Here is a 10,574-nt window from a genome sequence, read left to right on the forward strand (position 1 = left end):
TTCAAGTTGGCCTTCTGTTGTAAACATTCATCTATTAATTGTGTCATTATGGTCTTTATGCTGTATATGAACGTCTATTGTTTGTTTCTCAAGTCGGCCTTCTGTTGTAAACATTCATATATTATTTGTGTCATTATGGTCTTTATGATTGTCTAATCGTAGTACTTATACCTCGTTGAAAGATTTAGAAAATTGAACATTTTTCTAGAAAATGTTTTTTGTTGTTTGTTTTTTTCTGGAAAGTACTGGATGGGAAAGTGTTTGAATTGTGCTCTGTAGTTATACGTAACTAATCACATCAAAATTATTCAACATACAGAGCTCACAAGTTTCATACATTTTGCTGATATAAATTTTAATGGTTTTATATATTGAAAGTGGTACCGTTTATCGGAAAAAATAACAGTTTTTAAAAACTCCAGTTTCTGAGTTTTACATTACAAATTACGTCAATAAAGATATAATTAAACCCTCACATACAGCCCTAGTGAAAGTTGTGTTACAGAGTACCTCTGTAATTGTGTTCTGTGATAAAGAAATGGTTGTTGTACAAACGACAGTTACTTTTCTAACTGTCTGAATCTTTAATAACGAAAGTGCGAATTTGTGTACGGAGTTTTGTTTGTGGTGCCACAGAAAAGAAGACACAGGAGTTTTTGTCATATGTATAGATACTGACATACTGCTACGTCCATTATAATAAGATGTTTCTTTACTCTGTACGTGTGTTAGCTACGATGTATTTTATGAATCCCGTTCAAAGATTTGAACAAGTTAAAATATGATATGAATTAAGAACAAGACCCAAGGAATAAGACAAAGTATTTCAGACTTATTACAGTGCCACATTTCGAATACTTATATTTTCTAATCTCAAGAATGCAATGAAATATTCTGACACTCACGTTTCTTGTTGCCAGGTTACTGGCCGTCCATCTTTCCTTAATATCACATTGTTAGTGGGAAGGCTGGAGCACGAGCCAAAGAAGGAACTATTTCTGGACAGTGGAGTGTGTTGTATCTCTACGCTTGGGTGTGTTTGAAGCCTAGCAGAAGAAGGGTTAAAATTGGTGTTGTTTCCAAGACCAGAATCTTCACTCCCTTTTATTGGAAATTTCACAGGACTTGGTAAGTCTATAAAAGAAGAGTCGTTAAACCGATACTCCAGTAAAACTGAAATTTGTCGATAAAAACTGTAACTTTGTGATTTTCTTTTTCTGCCGATTAGTAGGTACTAGAATAAGTCGTGTGTATGAGAGTCTAAATAGTCCAAAAACAAAAATTAAACTTCGAGTTACTTCCCCTTTAAAGCATGTTGCGCCATATATTTTTGAGAAATATCTGGAACTGATTGCAGTTCTTTAGGGTTGAAAATGTTCTTCTATGTTGCTGATGTTACTTGGAAAATTGTGTTTTGTCCACTTTTTGTAACGAAAACTCTAAAGAATTATGTTTCTCCTCTGATTTTTACGAAACTTATAAAAGAAGAATTATGTTTGTTCACTGTTTGTTACGAAACATCTAAGAAGAATTATGTTTGTTCACTGCGTCCGATAACAGCTTTTGAAGTTAAGGGCGTTAGAAATAGTTCAAAGGATTTGAAAAAGTAACAAGAAATAGATAAATAGATGCGTTAAAATAGATGTTTGTTCATAAGTTTGAACTACTAATCAAATAGAGAGCAGTCAACCAGAATCACCAACCGCCACAAGGTCTTCGTCTGGCTTTACGAACAGAATGATAGGAACCATGAAACGGATTTAAAAACGCATAGTGAATTACAAGGACAGGCTCTGAACTAGTATTCTCCCACCATATTACATTACTTGTTATGTAAAATCATATGAGCTTTATTTATTTAACGGATGTAATTTTTCTTACGTCATTAGTTCATAACCCTTTATGCTTTTACATAGTTGTAACCGGTCTTTTGAACTATGATATTAATATCCAACTAAACTAATTTCGTCTATCCACTTCTTATAGGGTGATAATTCTTTATTACATTATTTCAGAAACACATGGCCTCGTTAAGAGTTTGTTCGTTTTTTATTACCCAGATTTCGTCCTTTAATAGTTTGTGTTACGTACAGAAATTCTAGCATCGTAAATATACAAGATTAAATACGAAACATATCTGAGCGTTTGCATGAAAACACTAAACAAATTCAAACCATGATCAGATTAGTTCTACATTATAATAAAATATTTTTCGTATTTCAAACAACACCACGTTTGTTATTTGATACAATAATATCTTTCTTATTTGAAACAATAATACGTTTGTTATTTGAAACAATACTACCTTTCTTATTTGAAACAATACTACTTTTGTTATTTGAAACAATACTACTTTTGTTATTTGAAACAATAATATCTTTCTTATTTGAGACAATACTACATTTTTTATTTCAAACAATACTACGTATCTTATTTTATACAATATTACATTTCTTGGTTTGTTTTGAATTTCGCGCAAAGCTACACAGGGCTATCTGCGCTACCCGTCCCTAATTTTGTAGCGTAAAACTAGAGGGAAGGCAGCTAGTCATCATCTCTTTGGCTACTCTTCTATCAACAAATAGTGGGATTGACAGTCACATTATAACGCCCCTACGGATGAAATTTTATTCGTCATTCCCACCTTAGCTGGATCCAATATTCATCTTGCTATAATATTGTTTATGGTGTATACGTCCAAAACTGTGATCTCGAAAGCTACCGCACCGATAATGACCAATCACAACTGGGTAGTATTTTGATAACTAGACAGTGTTTTATAGCAGAGAAATAAGTAATATAATTGAAACTTCTAGAAAAATAAAATGTTTCGAATTTAACTAATAAAACTTGTAAACAACAAGGAGTAAGTTTCAAATTTAACCAATAGAAAATTATAAAAATGATTAATTTCCCAATATAGAACAATCAAAAACAAATTTAAAAAAAAATATTTGTTTCTTTAGTGAAAACCTCACGAGTGTTGCAACATTAAAGCAAGACTTTCATTAACAACTCAGTCTATAAGGAAATACTTCAATAAAAGCTACTCTGTGACGTAATGCTGTAATGACAGCTCATGTTTAAACTAAAATTTAAATATTTTTTCTCACGGACGGAGAACATCATAGAATGTCAAGTATTAGTTCTTTACTATATACTGTCAAATAATTACAGAAAGGGCCGTGGGAGGTAGCAGTTTATATTTCTGCTCGTTTTGTGAACAGCCAATAGTAAATAGTAGCTGTTCAACACAGGAATCTTGGGACAGGTTAACCACAATCGAAAGATAGTCAGCTGCTTACTATTTACTTCTGCAGGGTCTCCGAAACTGTTCTGTTTAAAGAATAAATAAAACCAAAATTAAAAGTAACAAATATTTATATTTCTTGTGTGTTGAAGTTCTTATATCATGTTCTATTCAATCTATTGTAACCTAAAGAGTGCATAATTCTTCTCGTGATTCGTGGCATGCGCACGTATTACTGACATCACAACATTCTAAGATGCAAGTTAAGCGTCCATTATGTGACGTCATTTTAGTGTCTACTAACTAACTAATAGAAAACACTATAATGGTAATGAGAGGTTAAAACAAATGACCTTCTCCAGACTACTTTTGGCCCTGTTTCGGGAAAATAAGCCCACAAGTAGTTATGCTTTCTTGGGTAATTTTTATGTATTTTAAGAGTATTATGTTTAGTAAACGTTTGCTTTAATGAATGAACTTTCAATGTTGTTGCCTTGTCAACGTCACCTTCAGCCTTGGCCTTTTCTTTGCGTCCCATTTCTTAATTCATCATATGCACCTAATTAAAGTTAAGACCCAGCTCTGAAGCTTTATTAACCACACGAACTCAGCAAGAACTTTTTCGCGTGCGGGGCGAAGGGGGATATAAATATCCCTGAACATCCCAGTTTAGAACATTAAAAAAGCTTCCTTTCCTTTAAAGAGTGAATCCTAGCCACGGTTGTTTTTTGTTTTTGTTTTCGAAGCGAAAATAAAGAGGGTTTATAGGGAAAGAAAACACATAACTGTAGTTATATGTTTGTAGGGAAAGAAAACACAGAACTGAAGTTATATGTTTGTAGGGAAAGAAAACACAGAACTGAAGTTATCTGTTTGTCCTCTATCATCTTGATCTAGCTTTGCACGGACTTTGTGGTACGTGTCTGCTGTTCTCATGAAAAGCTAATTTCTATGACGTGCAAGAAACACCAAATAATACATACAGTCAAGGCGTAATATAACCAGTTCAAGGGCAGTGTACCAACATAAATTACAAACACAATTCTGCTGCCATAGTAACAGAGATCTGTTGAACCTGCCTTTACCTAGATTTACAAAACAAGAGCCTCGACCATCGTGTGTAAAACATCAACCAGTATAACGGTTAAGACGTTCTATACCTGCACGAGTCAGTTCGCATGTCTTCCAGCTATCGGAATATTTTCTCGTTGTGTAGTGTGTTCGCGAGGAGCTCTCCCACCACGAACGCATAACATCAGTGGTCAACTGGCTGTAGGGCATGACCCACATCAAATGTCAGTTACAGACTTCAGGGCAAAGTGTATGTTTTCTTGGTCAATGAATGGCACTGACGTACATAGAAGTAGGGAGTGCTCATGTAAGTGGTGGCAACTAAACCTGAGATAATTCATTAGAACGTTTTAAAACATTTACAATCATTTGTATATACCCTGTATATCACACAGTTTTAAAATCATTTGTATATACCCTGTATATCAAACAGTTTTACAATCAATTGTATATACCCTGTATATCACACAGTTTTACAATCATTTGGAAATATCCTGTATATCAAACAGTTTTACAATCATTTGTATATACCCTGTATATCACACAGTTTTACAATCATTTGTATATATCCTGTATATCAAACAGTTTTACAATCATTTGTATATACCCTGTATATCAAACAGTTTTACAATCATTTGTATATACCCTGTATATCAAACAGTTTTACAATCATTTGTATATACCCTGTATATCAAACAGTTTTGACGCGAGACCACTATGTTTTTTATTTTATTACGTCACTTCTTTTCTATGTTTAAACACCCATAGCAACATTCATCAACTTACCTGGTTTAGCATTCCTACGATCTGTTTGAACACCAGGTGTCCCGAAAGAAGCACTTCGATGCATGGAAATAGGCTTAGGAGTAACTAGAGGATTATTCTCTGACGGCATACTGTCAGAAGCAAGAGGAGAAGTGATTTCTGTCAAACTAGAGATAGAAACAACTTATTATTTAAAAAAAAAAGTTTTCATTTCTCAAGAATAAATGTCCAATTGAATGTTTTAACAGATCAAAAATAATTCAGTAAATAAAGATAATTAGAAAATAATGTAGTATGTGTGGAATAGAAATGCAAAGGTTTTGAAGAATTACATTTTATTTTTAATGTACACAGCGTATAGTACGAATATAGCAATAGGTCGAATAATTTGTAAAAGAAAAACGTGGACACAAGTGAACCACAACACCAAATAAGGAAGACGTGGGTTTGAAGCCCATCGCAGAAGTTAGCTAGAAATACATTCCAGTCGTAACCTACATGGTTCAAGAGCTTACAGTTGTCACTTCTTATGCCAGACAGAAAACCTCAATAGTCAGATGAAACACACGATAAAATGAACCAATGTCACAAAACAAACATGTAATGGGACAGCGATGAAAGACAAGAGTGAAATAATATTAGAGAAGAGACTGGAGTTACATGGTTTGTCTCTGTAATTGTTTTGATGGTTATCGTTGCAGTCTGATTTGAACAGTCCACTTGTTTCATGGAAGATCTCACTTGTACCAATCAAGTTAAAAGAACTGCTACTAAAATTATCTGATTCCATTCTTCCTACCCCGAACATCGACTTCTCCGCATTTATTAAGTTCCTCCAAGGAACCGAAAAGACGGTCACAATAATCCATAATGTACAAAAGGTTTATGTGGTAAACTTGTAACTAGGCATTATAAGATATAGTCAAACAGTGTTCCACGTAAAATTCAATAATGTAAGTAGGCATTATAAGATATAGTCAAACAGTGTTCCACATGAGGTTCAATAATATAAGTAGGCATTATAAAATATAGTCAAACAGTGTTCCACGTAAGGTTCAATAATGTAAATAGGCATTATAATATATAGTCAAACAGTGTTCCACGTAAGGTTCAATAATGTAAGTAGGCATTATAAGATATAGTCAAACAGTGTTCCACGTAAGGTTCAATAATGTAAGTAGGCATTATAAGATATAGTCAAACAGTGTTTCCACGTAAGGTTCAATAATGTAAGTAGGCATCATAAGATATAGTCAAACAGTGTTCCACGTAAGGTTCAATAATGTAAGTAGGCATTATAAGATATAGTCAAACAGTGTTTCACGTAAGGTTCAATAATGTAAGTAGGCATTATAAGATATAGTCAAACAGTGTTCCACGTAAGGTTCAATAATGTAAGTAGGCATTATAAGATATAGTCAAACAGTGTTCCACGTAAGGTTCAATAATGTATAAAGTCAAGAAGAAATAGTAAATTTAAAAACAGTGGGTGAATAAGACGACTAGGGTTCTGTATTCAGACTAAATATGTTTTGCATGTAGAGAGACTCAAACAGTGGGTGAATAAGGCGACTCGGGTTCTGTATTCAGACTAAATATGTTTTGTATGTAGTACAGAATAAACAGTGGGTGAATAATACAACTAGAGTTCTCTATTCACACTATGTTTCGTATGCAGTTCAAAGAGTGGGTTGAAATAGAAGACTTAGTTCCCCAGTTCAACCTACCCCAGCTTTAAAAGATAGTTCGTGACCTTGACAGCACTAAAGCCGATAGCTATATTGAAGGGAATGCTTCGTGTTTCGCTTTAAATAAAGTCTACATTCTGAAGTGTTTGGTTCTGAGTCTAATTGATAGCAGATTTTTCGGTGTTTATTTGACAGCAACAATTTGGTTTACAACTTAATATTTGAACCCGGTATTTTGTGTGCGCTGTTTTTTTTTTAACGTTTTTCAATGTCTTGCTTCCCTTTTCTTTATTCGCATCTGTCTCTTGTCACTTTCTCATTGAAACGACAGAAACCTTGTAGAGAAGCGCCCTCTATCACAGTATAAATCTCTTCAGTGATTACGTCTGCAAGCTGTTTTCTAATGTAATCTATTTTATGTAACCGTATCATTTTGACTTCTCAAATACACATTATAAAGTTCAACGACTTCTGGTTTCATCACGTGAACACATCGCACGAAATGATGTCGCTGTTATTAACTGCTGGGATTGGAAACTTAATTTTATCGTGAATTTTATCTCCTACTCTCTTGTTTTGGAATAAGTCTCTGATTAAGTCGGGTACACTTGTATCATTTGTTCAACAACAACAAAACAAATAATATTAAACCTTACTGTTTATGAGAATTCTAATTGTTATTAGTAAGCATTTGAAGACGTTTCATGTAAAAGGCTAATAAGTATAATTGAAATATTGAAATCTATAATTAACCGAACAATTAATATTAAGGGTATCACTAAATGTGAAATTACTTTACACTTTATGGATATATATATGTGTGTGTGTATGTGTATGAAAAAGGAAAAAAAACTCGTATGCTAGGCTTCATAATCATCACGCAGTTAATAGGAGCAGCCTTAGTCATTCTGCATCCCCGGGCAGAATTAATTAAACTGGGGCTTCATAATGATAAGACAGCTCAGAAGTAGATTAAAACTTAAAGCATCGGAGACTCTTCCAGTGTGTGGGGGTCGCGGGCAATTGACCAGTGTGCTTAATAGGTAAGACCATCTATGATAGTTAACGCCTTGCATGAGATCGGTAGGCTTTACCCAAATTATTATATGTTCCACGAGGAATCACTAATAAATTATTAATGAACTAATATTATGAATCTAGAGATGGTCTTATACCCAAATTCTAAACAATACAGTTTACCTATATAACCTTGCGAAAATAAAAGTAGAAATCTGTGTCCTCACACCCAAATTTTTTAACAATACAGATCACCTATACAACCTAGTGAAAATAAAAGTAGAAATCTGTGTCCTCATACCCAAATTAAAAACACTACAGATTACGTATATAACCTAGTAAAAATAAAAGTAGAAATCTGAGTCATCATACCCAAATTATAAACAATACAGGTTACCTATATAACCTAGGTGAAAATAAAAGTAGAAATCTGTGTCCTCATATTCAAATTATAAAAAACTACAAATTACCAATATAACCTAGTAAAAAATAAAAGTAGAAATCTGCGACCTCATACCCAAATTATAAAACAATACAGATCACCTATATAACCTAGGAAAAATAAGTAAAAGTAGTAGAAATCTGTGTCCTCATACCCAAATTATAAACAATACAAATACCTATATAAACTAATGAAAATAAAAGTTGAAATCTGTGTCCTCATACCCGAATTATAAACAATACAGATCACCTATATAACCTAGTGAAAATAAAAGTAGAAATCTGTGTCCTCATACCCAAATTATAAACAATACAAATACCTATATAACCTAATGAAAATAAAAGTTGAAATCTGTGTCCTCATACCCAAATTATAAACAATACAGATCACGTATATAACCTAGTGAAAATAAAAGTTGAAATCTGTGTCCTCATACCCAAATTATAAACAATACAGATCACGTATATAACCTAGTGAAAATAAAAAGTAGAAATCTGAGTCATCATACCCAAATTATAAACAATACAGATTACGTATATAACCTAGTGAAAATAAAAGTAGAAATCTGTGTCCTCATACCCAAATTATAAACAATACAAATACCTATATAAACTAATGAAAATAAAAGTTGAAATCTGTGTCCTCATACCCAAATTATAAACAATACAGATCACGTATATAACCTAGTGAAAATAAAGTTGAAATCTGTGTCCTCATACCCAAATTATAAACAATACAGATCACGTATATAACCTAGTGAAAATAAAAGTAGAAATCTGTGTCATCATCATACCCAAATTATAAACAATACAGATTACGTATATAACCTAGTGAAAAATAAAAGTAGAAATCTGTGTCCTCATACCCAAATTATAAACAATACAAATACCTATATAAACTAATGAAAATAAAAGTTGAAATCTGTGTCCTCATACCCGAATTATAAACACTACAGATTACGTATATAACCTAGTAAAATAAAAAAGTAGAAATCTGAGTCCTCATACCCAAATTATAAACAATACAGGTTACCTATATAAACCTAGTGAAAATAAAAGTAGTAGAATCTGTGTCATCATACCCAAATTATAAACAATACAGATTACCTATATAACCTGAGTGAAAATAAAGTAGAAATCTGTGTCCTCATACCCAAATTATAAACAATACAAATACCTATATAAACTAATGAAAATAAAAGTAGAAATCTGTGTCCTCATACCCAATTATAAACAATACAGATTACGTATATAACCTAGTAAAATAAAAGTAGAAATCTGAGGTCATCATACCCAAATTATAAACAATTACAGGTTACCTATATAGCCTAGTAAATATAAAAGTAGAAATCTGTATCCTCATACCCAAATTATAAACAATACAGATTACTTACATCTACCTAAGTGAAAAAATAAATAAAAGAGAAATGTGTGTCCTCTGCACCCAAATTATAAACAATTACCTGATTACCTCTATAGCCACAAAAATAAAAAAGTAGAAATCTGTGCTCCTCATACCCAAATTATAAACAATAAATTACCTATATATAATCTAGTGAAAATAAAAGTAGAATATCTGTGTCCTCATACCCAAATTCTAAACCAATACAGTTTACCTATATAACCTAGCGAAAATTAAAGAGTAGAAATCTGTGTCCTCATACCCAAATTATAAACAATACAGTTAACTTATATAACCTGAGTAAAAATAAAGGAAGTGAGATCTGCGTCCTCATCCCTTTAATTATATACAATACAGATCACCTATATATCATATGTGAAAATATAAGTAGAAATCTAGTGTCCTCACTTTGGAATTATAAACAATACAGATTACCTACACAACCTGGTGAAAATAAAGGTAGAAATCTGTGTCCTCATGCCCAGATTACCAACAATACAATGCCACCTGCACAACCTAGTGAAAATAAAGGGGTAAAATCTACATCTGTGTCCTCATACATAAATTATAAACAATACAGAATCCCTTGTATAACCTAGGTGAAAATAAAAGTAGATATCTGTGTCCTCATACTTAAATTATAAAAACAATACAGATTACCTCTCTATACCCTAAAGGAAATAAAGGGGTAAGAATTATTGTGTCCTCATACCCAAAATTATAAACAATACAATTACCTATATAACCTGAGAGTGAAAATAAAAGTAGAAATCTGTGTCCTCATGCCCAAATTATAAACAATACAGATTACCTATATAACCTGGTGTGAATAGGGGTGAAATCTGTGTCCTCATACCCAAATTATAAACAATACAGATCCTATATAACCTAGTGAAAATAAAAGTAGAAATCTGTCTCATACCCAAATTATAAACAATAA

At 32.5% G+C, this 10,574-nt stretch overlaps 1 long non-coding RNA gene and 1 pseudogene across 3 annotated transcripts in view; one reads left to right on the forward strand and one right to left on the reverse strand.

The window, feature by feature from the left end:
* The window catches only part of LOC143230262 (proton channel OtopLc-like), a 31,312-nt pseudogene extending 25,617 nt beyond the window's left edge, over positions 1 to 5,695 (reverse strand). The window contains exons 1-2 of the transcript XR_013016300.1: positions 5,108 to 5,695; positions 906 to 1,134 (exon numbers count right to left, since the gene is read on the reverse strand). The product of XR_013016300.1 is annotated as a proton channel OtopLc-like (transcript). The remainder of the gene's footprint in view (positions 1 to 905; positions 1,135 to 5,107) is intronic.
* The window catches only part of LOC143230267 (uncharacterized), a 162,012-nt gene continuing 152,452 nt past the window's right edge, over positions 1,015 to 10,574 (forward strand). For both annotated transcript variants that reach the window (XR_013016308.1, XR_013016307.1), the window contains exon 1: positions 1,015 to 1,128. This is a non-coding gene — a long non-coding RNA (uncharacterized LOC143230267). The remainder of the gene's footprint in view (positions 1,129 to 10,574) is intronic.

Source organism: Tachypleus tridentatus, chromosome 10 (assembly GCF_004210375.1).
Source record: "Tachypleus tridentatus isolate NWPU-2018 chromosome 10, ASM421037v1, whole genome shotgun sequence".
Classification (NCBI taxonomy): Eukaryota; Metazoa; Arthropoda; class Merostomata; order Xiphosura; family Limulidae; genus Tachypleus; species Tachypleus tridentatus.